The sequence below is a fragment of the Phyllostomus hastatus genome, unplaced genomic scaffold (assembly GCF_019186645.2).
Source record: "Phyllostomus hastatus isolate PE091 unplaced genomic scaffold, TTU_PhHast_1.1 phas_scaffold_78, whole genome shotgun sequence".
Classification (NCBI taxonomy): domain Eukaryota; kingdom Metazoa; phylum Chordata; class Mammalia; order Chiroptera; family Phyllostomidae; genus Phyllostomus; species Phyllostomus hastatus.
The window spans coordinates 8,829,679-8,841,072 of record NW_025334041.1 but is presented as its reverse complement, the minus strand read 5'-3'; positions in this window follow the sequence as shown (position 1 = coordinate 8,841,072).

Here is an 11,394-nt window from a genome sequence, read left to right as displayed (position 1 = left end):
CTGAGTTCCCCTTCAGATTCCATTGGGCGGATCCTCCCCACCGCCCAGCCCGTGTCGTCCCGGTGGTTTCCTCAGAACACAGGCTGAGACAGCGCACGGTCGTGGAAATAAATTAGCCCCGTAGTGATCTTGCCTCACTGAGGATAAGGGGCTAGTTGCATGATGGATGGTGCGGAGTCTGTGTCGTCTGGAGTCAACCAGGCCCCCTTGGCACTTGTAATCTGCAAGTGTGAAGGTGTCTCTCACAAACCTGCCCCCACCCCCGCCCAGGCAGTGCACGAATGCACCCGGTGGCTGCGCTGAGGACACCCCCATCCAGCTCCCAAACACAGGATGGCATTTGAACTGGCCAGAAAGCACCCCCTGTGCAGAGCTTTATGTACCGACTGTAGTCTGCGGCCCCCAACATTAGGGCAGGAAACGCTGCACAGGTAAGTGCATTTAGCAGGGAAACGATACACTATTTGAAACGAGGTCGGCCCTGGAAAATGCATGCTATCAGCTGACCTCCCCCGAGAGGAAAGGATAGGTGTTTCCTCCCCTCCAGCGGCGGGGCCTTCCTGCAAGGGGAGACTCCTCATGTTTCAGGGACCTGCTGAAAAGGAGAGACGGAACATGGAAAACGACCATGATCGTCCTGAGCAATGTCACTGAATAGAAACCCGAGGCCAGATGTGAACTTGAGGGTGAGTGACGGCAGTAATCTGCCAGCCCTCGTGTTCTTACAGCCAGGTGTTGGCACTCCAGAGAAATGATACCCACCTTACTATTGGCCCATTAATTAGGTCACACACAAACTACATGTAAAATGGACCACTTAACCACCACTTAAACGGCGCCCTTCATGAAAGACACAGCGTGCTCCGAGGCCTGGCATTTGTCAGTCTTCTCCTCCGTCATCTCCTTCGATCGTCAAGAGCAACTGTACGGAGGCTGCAGAGCCGGGGACACCGACTTGGAGAAGCCAAGCCAGAAACTGCGTCCCTGATTCCTAGCCCCGTGCTGTTTCTCCAGCGCAGGAATGTTCGGGGGCACGGGAACCCCCTTTACCACAGGGTCCAGGGAGAGAGAAGGTTAGCGAAGGCAGCCTCTCCGTGACCCAGAGAGGAGCAAACCCTGTAAGTGGCTCAGCCTCTGCCCTCTCGGTGGAAATGAACTTTCAGATAAGGACAGAGACGTGTGCCCGTCCCGACGCCCGGGATGTGGTCGTTGGCGGCAGACCCTGTGCTCCAGGAAGGGGTCAGGCGGGGTCTGTGCCCCCGCCCCACTGCCCCCACTCGGTTCCGTCCCTACTCCGCAGCCTCGCCGGCCTTCTTCAAGGCCCAGCTCTGACCGCGTCGGACCCTTTCTCGACGTCGGTCTCCCCAGTGCTCTGTGCCCCAGGGACCCGGGCCTCCGGACCGTCCCCAGGGTGTGCAGTGCACCCTCCCACTACAGCTCCTCCCTTGCCCCCCACTCCCCACCCCCGCCCGGTGACACCAGCCCGTCCTGCTCACGCTGGGGGCTCCGCGAAACGCCACTTCCTCCAGGGGCACTCGCCTCCCTGACCAGGCGGGCTTTTTCGTTACTGGCACATTCTCTAACCACCAGGCTCGTTTATTTTTAATTTAATCTTTATTGTATTTTTCCCATCACCGTTTACCCCCCTTATGCCCACCCCCCTACAGTCACCACACTGTGGTCCACGTCCTTCTTCCTCGATCATCAAGGAAGATCGATTTTTGCTCGATCCCTACCCCCCTCCCCTCCCCTGATCCCCAGCTGTCATCCAGGTTCTTTTCTCCGTCATCCTCATGTCTTTTCACAACTGCCCATTTGCGACACCGATGCACGCCCGTCTCCTCGCTGTTGCGTGAGGCCCACGGACACAGGGCTCGTGTCTGGTTTCACACCCCGAGAGTCCTGTACCTGGCCTGGAGTTTGGCATGATGTAAATGCTCAAGAAATACCAGGGAAGGAGGGAGGGAGGGAGGGAACTTTGTAAGAAGCCACACCTGAGAGTGCCGTGTTGCCATGCCAACCGCCTGATCTGAAGGACACGTGGTTACTAACTCCCGCAGTAGACCGGACAGCCACTACCGAGCTGACCGCGTACACTGCAAGCTGCCTGCTGCCTGGACCCCGGGGCGCCCCTTTAGCGCCGGGGCCTCTCTCAGTGCACAGCCTGCCCCCCACCCCCAGGACAGCTTCCTGTCACCGAGGCCTGCTCCGAGGGGAGCCAGTGGGAACCAGAGAGAGGGAAGCACCGCTGCCCAGTGACCCGGGGGTGTGAGCATCGTGTCAGTCAAGGTGAGGACCCCACAGGGGCGGGAGGTGGGGAGGGTCAGCATGGGGGCGGGGGCTGTGCTCCGACGACGGAGGCTTCCCGCTTTCTACATGCTGCACGATCACCTCCTCCGGCGCTCGCCCTCACGGCCATGCAGTGTGGGGAGAAAATGCCACCCGCCCCTGGCCTGTGAGAGCTAACAGAATGACGAGAGGAACCCTGAGATGCTGGCGTGACCGGGTAGAAATGTCACGGGTGCAATTACAGGCACTTGTGGGAACCGTTTCCGCCGCCTCCGTGCTGTTGTTGTAACCCCACTGGAAAGCGGGGTCCTCGTGAATCGGGCAGGGGGCAGCTGGCTCCCTTTTCCGACTGTGGAAGGGCCAGCTCTGCACTTTGGCTGCCTCTCCAGCCCATGGACTGTGTCGCGCAGATGCCCACAGCGTAGGCTCGGGAAGCCCTGAGCTGATACACACACACACCTCCCATCGGCCTTGACCTGGGGCCTGCTGAGTTTCCATCCACCCCGTTGGCCGTAGCTCCGAGCCCTGAGTGTCACAGTCCTGGGACTGTGTGCACCGAACGCCTTGACAACACGAGGGGAACAGGGACGTTGTGGCTGAGGCCCCTCCAGGCCCAGGCCGCCCCTGCTGTCCACCCAGGTGACTTCCTGTTGAGTCAGCTATGTCCCCCTGCGCTTGCGGAATTCACATTTGCTGTGAGTTTTGCTGGGACCTCCCTTCATGAAATGTCCTCATCCTTTGATGATTTTGTACAGCTAGGGACCAACGGCCCGCCTCGGTGCCGTGGTCCCGGCGGCTGGGCGTGGAGGAATGACCGCTGGGTACAACCTCCCGGAGCCGCTGGCTGTGGCTGGGCGCCCAGGGCCGCTCCTGTGGGCTTGTCACGGTCCCTGGAGTCAGTCACCTGAAAGGCACAGTGTCTAAAACACCCTCTAGGGTAAGTAGAGTCAGGGCTGTGGCCCCTGTCGGGGTCCTGGAGCCACAGCCTTGCTGCCAAACTGACCCCCGTTACCAGCAAGGGAACCACCGAATGGCAGCAGCAATGCCGGAGAAGGTAGGCGAGCGACAGGCCTTTGAAAGACGTGTGTGAGCCCTGGAGATGGGTGGGGGGTGCGGGGGTGGGTGGGAGGGGGTGCAGGGGTGGGGAGGATGGGGGCAGGGGAGGTTGACCCCAGGGATCAATCCACCTTCTGGAACCTTGACAACCTGGGTGCTTTTCCTCTGTGACTCCCTCAGCAACTTACCAGACATGCACCCCCAGGGCAGCCTGGCTTTCCATCCACCCTGAACACTCTGTGGCTCCCGGCCACCCCCCCAACCCCCGCTCCCAAGAGGCCCCACGCCAGTGAGGGGCCCTAAGTGTGAAGCCGCGTGAGTTCCCCGGTAGGTCTGCCCCCCGGGTGCAGGCGGCAGCTGTGCGCTGTGCTGTGAGGGGAGGGGGCTGCTGTGAGCTGGGCCAGGCCCCCCGTTTCTCCCACCCTTGCTCGCAGTGGCTCTCAAACCTCCCGTGTGCTCCCCACACGTGCCCTGAGCGGGTGTTTTTGCAGCATGACCGTTGGGACGATAGGTGAACGTTCGTTCACCAGACTCCCTGTTTCGGGAAGCATTTACAAGTCTTCCCGCAGTTCTCGTAGGACGGGCGAGGCTGTCTTCCACGCTGAGCAACCCATACGGCTCGTGACCGCCCGAGTCAAGGCCGAGTCAAGGCTAGAATAACGGCGTCGGTGCCCAGTTCTCCTCTGTCCTGGGAGCACACAGGAGCTGCTTCCAGATGCTTCTCCGCACGACCCTCCGTCTTCTCCCAGCCACACACTGCCCCCCGCCCCCCGCCCCCTGCCCCCTTTCTGGCCCGTTGCATGGCCGCTGACTCTGTGTGACAGACAAAAACAGATTCCATGCATTCGCTGAGAGGGGCCGTCACACATACGAGGGTCAATACCACGGCCGTACGGCTTCAGCTCAGAAACCAGACAAGCCACATGGCCAGTCCGGCTCCTTCCCACGGTGCTCAGTCCTGCAGAAAAGCTTCTGGCTCTCATTGTCTCCTGGCTGGGGACCCTTCGGTTGAGGAGAAATCACACTGGCATGTCTAACGCATAGAACACAGAGCTAAGGTGCTGAGTGGCAGTACATGGGACACCACATGGGGCCCCCTTTTTCCACCCTCCCACCTGTCCCTTCCTTTGGTGGCCTGTGAGGAAAACCCAGCACTTTGCCGACCAGGGTCAGAAAGCCTGCGACTGGGTCATGGGGACACCGAGCTCCCCTTTAGCTGCCTCCAGTGTGAGAGTCCTCCGTTCCCCGGGCCCGTGTCAGGGCGACGAGGGTCTGCACTGAGTGGGTAATGTATGGGTTTTAATATGCACGTTTGCGAGGTCTGTCTCTCACAACCCCGTGCGTTTCTGAACGGGAGCAACGTCTCTGGTGATTCTCAGTCTGAGAAGCAGCCAAGTCTGCAGCCGCCCTCCTAGCGAGCAAAGCAAAAGCCGGCAATACAAACACAAAATAGCGAATCAACAGGGTGCAGTTCTTGAGCAAAAGCACATTCGTAATTTGTAACTATGTGGTTATAAATCCCCTCCTAGAGCTTTGCTGTAACGACCTGGAACAGGGAGGAAGCTTTTATTTTGTTTTTTCTCTCCTTTGGGGTATTTGGTGAAGGAGCTGCTCACCTTTGCCAACAGCACAGATATTTCTGCTTTTTGGTACATGAAAGCATTACTTTGGAAGCAGTGAAGTTACAGAGAATCAACGCCTGCTCTTACTGAGCCTGCCTCTGCAGTGAAACTCCTACCAGCCACAGACACTCATCTTAGAGGGAAAAAAGAGTGTTTAAAATTGTCACAAGAGGTTTCCACGCATGGACTCCATCACCGCATCCTCAGTTGCCTGCGTGTGCGTGTCCGTGAGCGTGTGCACAGAAATCTCCCCAAAAGGACCTTTCCCGCCAACATCGAGGACACGATGGTTGGCAAAAGGCAAAACACTCTAGTCTCCACGTATTTCGTCGCAAGCCGAGCCCTGATGGGGAGTAGTGGGCGTGGCTGTTGCTTCCCTACCAATCACAGCTTTAGATCGGACCCAGCCTCCTGCGCGTCTGGGTCAGGTTTATTCCGACACCCGAGGATGGAGTTCTCGCAACTTCCTGACAGCATCCAATGTAGAGAGCAAAGCCCTACTTCTAGAAATCTCCCCACAGCATCTACCACAAGCCCAGGGCCTGTGCGCTCTTCCTGCGCCCCCTCCTGGAGACACCCCACATAGAACCATTCCCTGTGGCCCTCCTCCAGCACCACGAGTAACACAGCTCACGGGTTCGGCCGCAGGCGTGGATCCGGGGGCTGCTCCTCCAGCGCATTGATACATTGTGTTACGAGCAGTCGACTGTGCTACCGATGTAGTTTTCAGTTCTCCTTTTTAATACCTGCGTCTAGTTCATTCACCCTAGTGATAGACCCGGGGTTTTATTTCAGGTTCTCCATATTGTAAATACTACTGTGATGGGCAGTGAGTTTGCCTGTATGTTTCCGCTTATATTGTGGGGCAAGATGCATAGAACAAAGTGGGTGGCCGGTTTCAAAGGCCTTGATGCGTTCTGTCCATCTCTTCATTCCCCAGAGGAGGAAACTGAGGCACAGAGATGGGAAACGACTTGTTTAAAATCAGTCAGTGTCTACTAACAGACTGAAGTGTGGGCTTTAAAAGCATTTTGAGACCACCCTTAGAGATACATGCACGACAGTCAGTCAGGGAAAGAGACCCTGTTGTGTCCGTTAGGCTTGGTTCCAGCCCAGGGGCCAGGTCCATGGGCAGTCCTGAGGCTCTCTGAGTGGTCTTGTGCTTCCGGCTCCTGGGACACGGTTGGTAGGGGTCTCTTCTAAGCGATGGAGTCTCATCAGCCCTTCAGGCCCAGTCCTGTAGCCAGTGGGCCCAAGGGAGCCTGGCTCTGCCCTCTGCCCTCTGCCCTCTGAGAAAGCAAAGGAGCAAAGCTTTTCTCTTGGGTAAAGTGGAGACAAGGAGGCCTCCTAAGGCGGTGGGGGGGGGTGGGGATGCCCAGGAGGCCACAAGCCTGTCTCTGTCATTGGCTAACAAGGGTCGTTCTCTGCCGACCAAATCCCCAAAGCGTGAGGACGGCAGCATTTGTCTTACCGGGCTCTGTTGTTGACTGTGTGATTGTGGAAGTTGTTTCACGGTCCTTGAAGTCAGTTTTCTGTCCTGAAGTTCTGGGATTTACATACATTCTTTCCTGTATCTATTCCCTCGGGTTTTTATGGATCGGCCACTGTTTCCGAGCTCTGGGAATTCAGGGATGAAATCAGACATTGTCCCAGCCTTCCCTGAGCTCACACTATCCTGAGGAAGCAGCCAGCAAATATCGAAGACCTACTATGCCCAGTGCTAAAAGATTGTCAGTTTGGGACCCAGACAAGTGAGGGGGGGTGGGGCACAGGTCGGAATGAGGGGACTGGACATCTTAGAAGAATTCACAGAGGAGGGGAAATGTGAACTTGCTTTGAGAAAGAGAGACTGGAGCCCTGGCCAGGTGGCTCAGCGGGTTGGAATGTGGCCCCGTGCACCCAAAGGTTGTGGGTTTGATTCCTGGTCAGGGCATGTACCTGGGTTGCAGGTCCCAAGGTTCCACCTCCCGTCGGGGCACAGGCAGGATGTAGCAGATGGATGTTGCTGTCTCACATAGATGTTTCTCTCTCTCTCCCCTCCCTCCGCCACCCTCTCTCTCAAATCAATAGTTATATCTCAAGGTGAGGATAGGAAAGAACACACACACACACACACACACACACACGCACAGACTGGAAGGGAGAGAGGGCGTTTCGGACCTAAGCACGCCTGAGCGAAGGCACACGAGGCCATCAAAGGGCAAAGGGCACCAGCACATGTGGAAACGGGCGCCGCCTGGACCCAGTGGCTCGCCCGGAGCCTGACAGGCACCGAGGGTCGCTGTGCTTCCCTCGGAGATTTCAAGTACCCCGCGGTGCCCGGGGCTTCGCAGTGCGCAGTCTGGGAACCGCGGCCCTGAGTCCCCCGCCTGGTGCTGGGGAACAGCTTGGGAAGACGTGAAGGGACCTTGGGACTGGGCGCCGAGGAGCCCGCGAAACGACTCTGTGACACGTGAAAAGAAGCTGGTTGGAGCCCAACAGTGACTGAGGCCCCCGAAACCCGCTCCGTTCAGCTATTGGTCACCGTCAGCGGGTATCACCCAGGGAGAGCAAAGATTCGGGGTGGGGGCACCCGCCCAGGTACACGTCTTAGGAAAGTGAGACGCTAACAGTCCTCCTCCAACGCCCGTGTCTGGGCGCCCAGCCCCCGCACCTCGGTGGGAACACCTGAGTGGGCGTGGGAACAGCTGCGTGAGTGGGCGTGGGAACAGCTGCGTGTGTGGGCGTGGGAACAGCTGCATGTGTGGGCGTGGGAACAGCCGCGTGAGCGCGTGTGCCCGCGGCGAGGCAATCCATCTCTGGGACAGCGTTTCCTTTTCATCGACATTCCCTCCTCCGCCAGGGCCAGCCCCTTCTGAGCAGCGCCCCGCCTTCTCAGAGGCAGGACCCCAAGAGGTGTGGAGCTCCAGGGAAACACCTCACACCAGGAGTCACCCAGGGAGGGGAATGTCCTCCCTCCTCACCTCTGCTCGTCTCCCTGGGCAAGAGTATGGGCCAGATCCGCCCAATGGCAGGAGGTTAACTTGGTGGCAGGCTGGCACCATGCCTGGAGCATCGTGAAAAAGGTATTCCTGGGGGTATTTTGCCTGTTTATTGAAAAGTACCACCCACCCCCCAACACACACACATGCACAAGCGTTGTGCTTAGTTGTACGAGGAGGTGATTTCCAGCTGGTGATGGGTGAGTGATCCCGAGAAGACCTGATCTAGCCTGTGGTGGATGCTCAGGCTCCTCCCCCTCCTCAGGGGTCCTGTGGGTTCCCGTGGGCTTCCCCTGCCTGCCCGCCTGCCTGCCTCCCTCAGAGATGGAGTCCCCACCTACAGGGAAACACAGGCCACACAGTCATTCTGCTGCAGATGTGCTGGGGGGTCCTGGCACCCAAGGATGCGAGACCCACTGCGGGGTCTTGGCTTTGCGCAGGAAAGAATTCAAACGCAAGCTGGCAGAGAGTTTAAAGTGAAAGTGAGTTTGTTAGTGAAGCCGTGACACAGAAAGGGGGCTGCTCTACAGACAGAGTGCCCCCCCTTTAGTGAGCTTTGCTTCCTTTATTGAGGCCTATGTAATCAAGGCATTCAGTAACGGGGAGGAACATTCAGAATTGTCCCCGGAAAGGAGTGGAGGGCACTTGGAGAGGCTCTGTCGGCCACTTTGTGTGTCTTTGCATGGACTTTTTTCCCCATCGTGGTGTCTTGGGGTGTGTTGCTTAGCAGGCTGGTGTATTACAGCGAGCACATAATGAGGCTAGGAATTACCATTGAGGTGCAATCAGTCACCATGTTGGATTGAGCTGGTCTTTGCCGCTTTTAAGCCATAAGTCTGGTAGGGGGCGGTCTTACTTCCTGACACTTCTGAAGCCATTTGCAGCTGCTGCTCCACGTATCCTGTCTTAATGCCTTTCTGTAACTGCACCCAAAGCCGTCCCCGCGATGGAACGGCAACGGTCTGTGTCCTGTACGTGGCCTGCCCACCTGGGACCCGCCCACCTGTGACCCGCCCACCTGCAATTTTCCAGTTTCATCCCCCACTCATCTCCTATCTGGTCCTTCGGTCTCCTGACCTAGCAGGTTATTTGAGGTCTCCCTTCTTTGTTGCTTTCTCCCTCCACAATGTGGCTTCCTCTTTTGCCCACCTTCATAGTCTGGTCCCCCTGTCATCTCCACCTGAAGCTGCTTCTGCTTGTTGCGACCTACCAACGTAAGGAATGGAATGGGGGTTCCTGTCTCCCCACTGTCCTGGGGAACAGCAACTGAGACGATGAGGAAGTCTGAGGACATCTGCAGACCGTAGCCTTGCAGCTCAAAGTGTGGCTGCCCAAACAGCCCCTTCAGTGCCACCTGGGAGCTTATTAGAAATGCAGAATCTCCTGCCAAAGCCGAATCAGAATGTCCTTTTCTCCCAGGGCCCCAGGTGATCCTTATACACCTGACTGGCATTTGAAAAGCGCCGTGTCTCCATGTCGCAGGGCAGCAGAAGCAAATACCCAGGGTCTCATCAGACCACACAGAGAGTATTCATGGAGTCCAAAATCAGACTGTGCCCCTGACACTTTCTGGCTGTGGAACTTAGGTAATGTCATCCACATAGAGCCTCAGTTTCCTTACCCGTCAGGTGAGATGAGTGGCCGATGCCGGTAATTAAAGGTAAAGAGGTAAAGCTTACAAAACAGAATGCCCGTCCCAGAGCAGTCGGCCAACTAACTATTGTTTCTTTTTGCTTCCTGTGGCTCGAGGGGAGGTAATTTGTTTCTTTTTCTGCACCTCCGAAAAGTCACATACTGGGAGAAATCCAACTCCACGTACCATCAATGGATTGATGACTTTGTAGCAATAGCCAAGCAAACGCAAACGCACACTCTCCAGGTCTTGCAGACGGGCCTGAGAGCAGGGAAGGACTTGATACGGGGTTTGTGTGTGTGTGGTAAAATAGAAACGACATTGCATTTACCATCTTAACCACTGGTAAGCGCGCTGTGCAGCGGTATTAACGCATCCATCTCCATAACTCTGTTTGCCCTTGTGAAACTGACCTCTGTGCCCAGTAAACAGTAACTCCCCTCTCCCCAGCCCCTGGCAACTGCGGTTCTACTTTCTATGAGTTTAACTCCTCTAAGTACCTCACATAAGTGGAATCAAACTACATTTGTCCTTTTGTGTCTTGCTTATTTTACTTAGCATAGTGTCCTCAAGGTTCATCCGTATTATAGCATGTGTCAGGAGTGTATTCTTTTTCTGAGGCTGTGTAATAGCTCGATGCATGCACACACCACAGTGGGCTTATCCGCCTGTGTGTTACGGACACCTGGATTGCTTCCACGTTTTCGCTATGCAGTGTCCAATGCTGTTACGAGCGTGGTGCACAGATACCCCTTCCAGACTTTGCTTTCAGTTCTTCTAGGTCTGTGCCCAGAATTGGAATTGTGGGATCATATCATAATTCTCTTTTTAATTTTTTTGAGGAACCACCATACTGTTTCCCACAGCAGCTGCACCAATTTATATCCCCACTGCAGCGCACAAGGTGTGGGGCTTGTCTCCCGAGAGCAGCTTGAATGAATGACCCTGCCTGCTAGACAGGGACACAGTCCCCCCCAGAAGACTGTGAGGTCCTCAGGCTGGGAAACCCGGCCTCGCTCCTATTGGACCCACTGCACACCTAGGGCAGTGCTTGGAGACGAAAGGGCTCAAGGCACATCTGCTGACTTAAAAGGAAGGTCCCCAGCAAGCCTCCATTCGTCTCCATCCTGAGGACCATTGTCCCAGAGCGTAGCTTTTCTTCCTACACACCACCGCCACCTGCTGGAGACATGGGTGCATTGCAGCTGCCTGACTAATGTCTTGCCTTTAACCCTCGGCATTGCTGTGGAACCTGCGTATTCAGATGTGTGATCCTTTAGACACGGTTGAGATTTATTTTTTAGTGAAGTTTTTCCTCAGAGATAAAAATGGAATAGTGTTAATATGATGGGTACCCAAGAATTCTGCGTGTGTGTAGGAGAGAACCAGGATGGCGCTCCAAACTATGACAACAGTGTATGGGGCAGGGGCTTTGCAGACAGAAACGGGAGGTGGCAGTGTAGGGCAATGGCGTGAAAGGCGGCCGGGGCTGGGCCAGACCCTGCAAGCCAGGTACCGGGCGTTTGGAAGAGGCTGCCAAATGCAGTGTGGGTTGCAATTACAAACTACTCCTCTAACTCTAGCCATAGCTTCAAAGGGGAAAAAAATCAGTGAATGCTACCACCGCGAACCTACTTTGGTATTTCTTGTCTTCGTAGACAATAACACTGTTTCTCTGGAAGCCTGGAGTAACAAACGTGGCTTCTCGGTCGTTCAGACTGACTGCCCTAAATGAATTCAGTCTGTCACATAGGAACTACCATTCTCACTCCAGATACATCGTGACATAGTACAATGCCTCTAAAACCTAAAT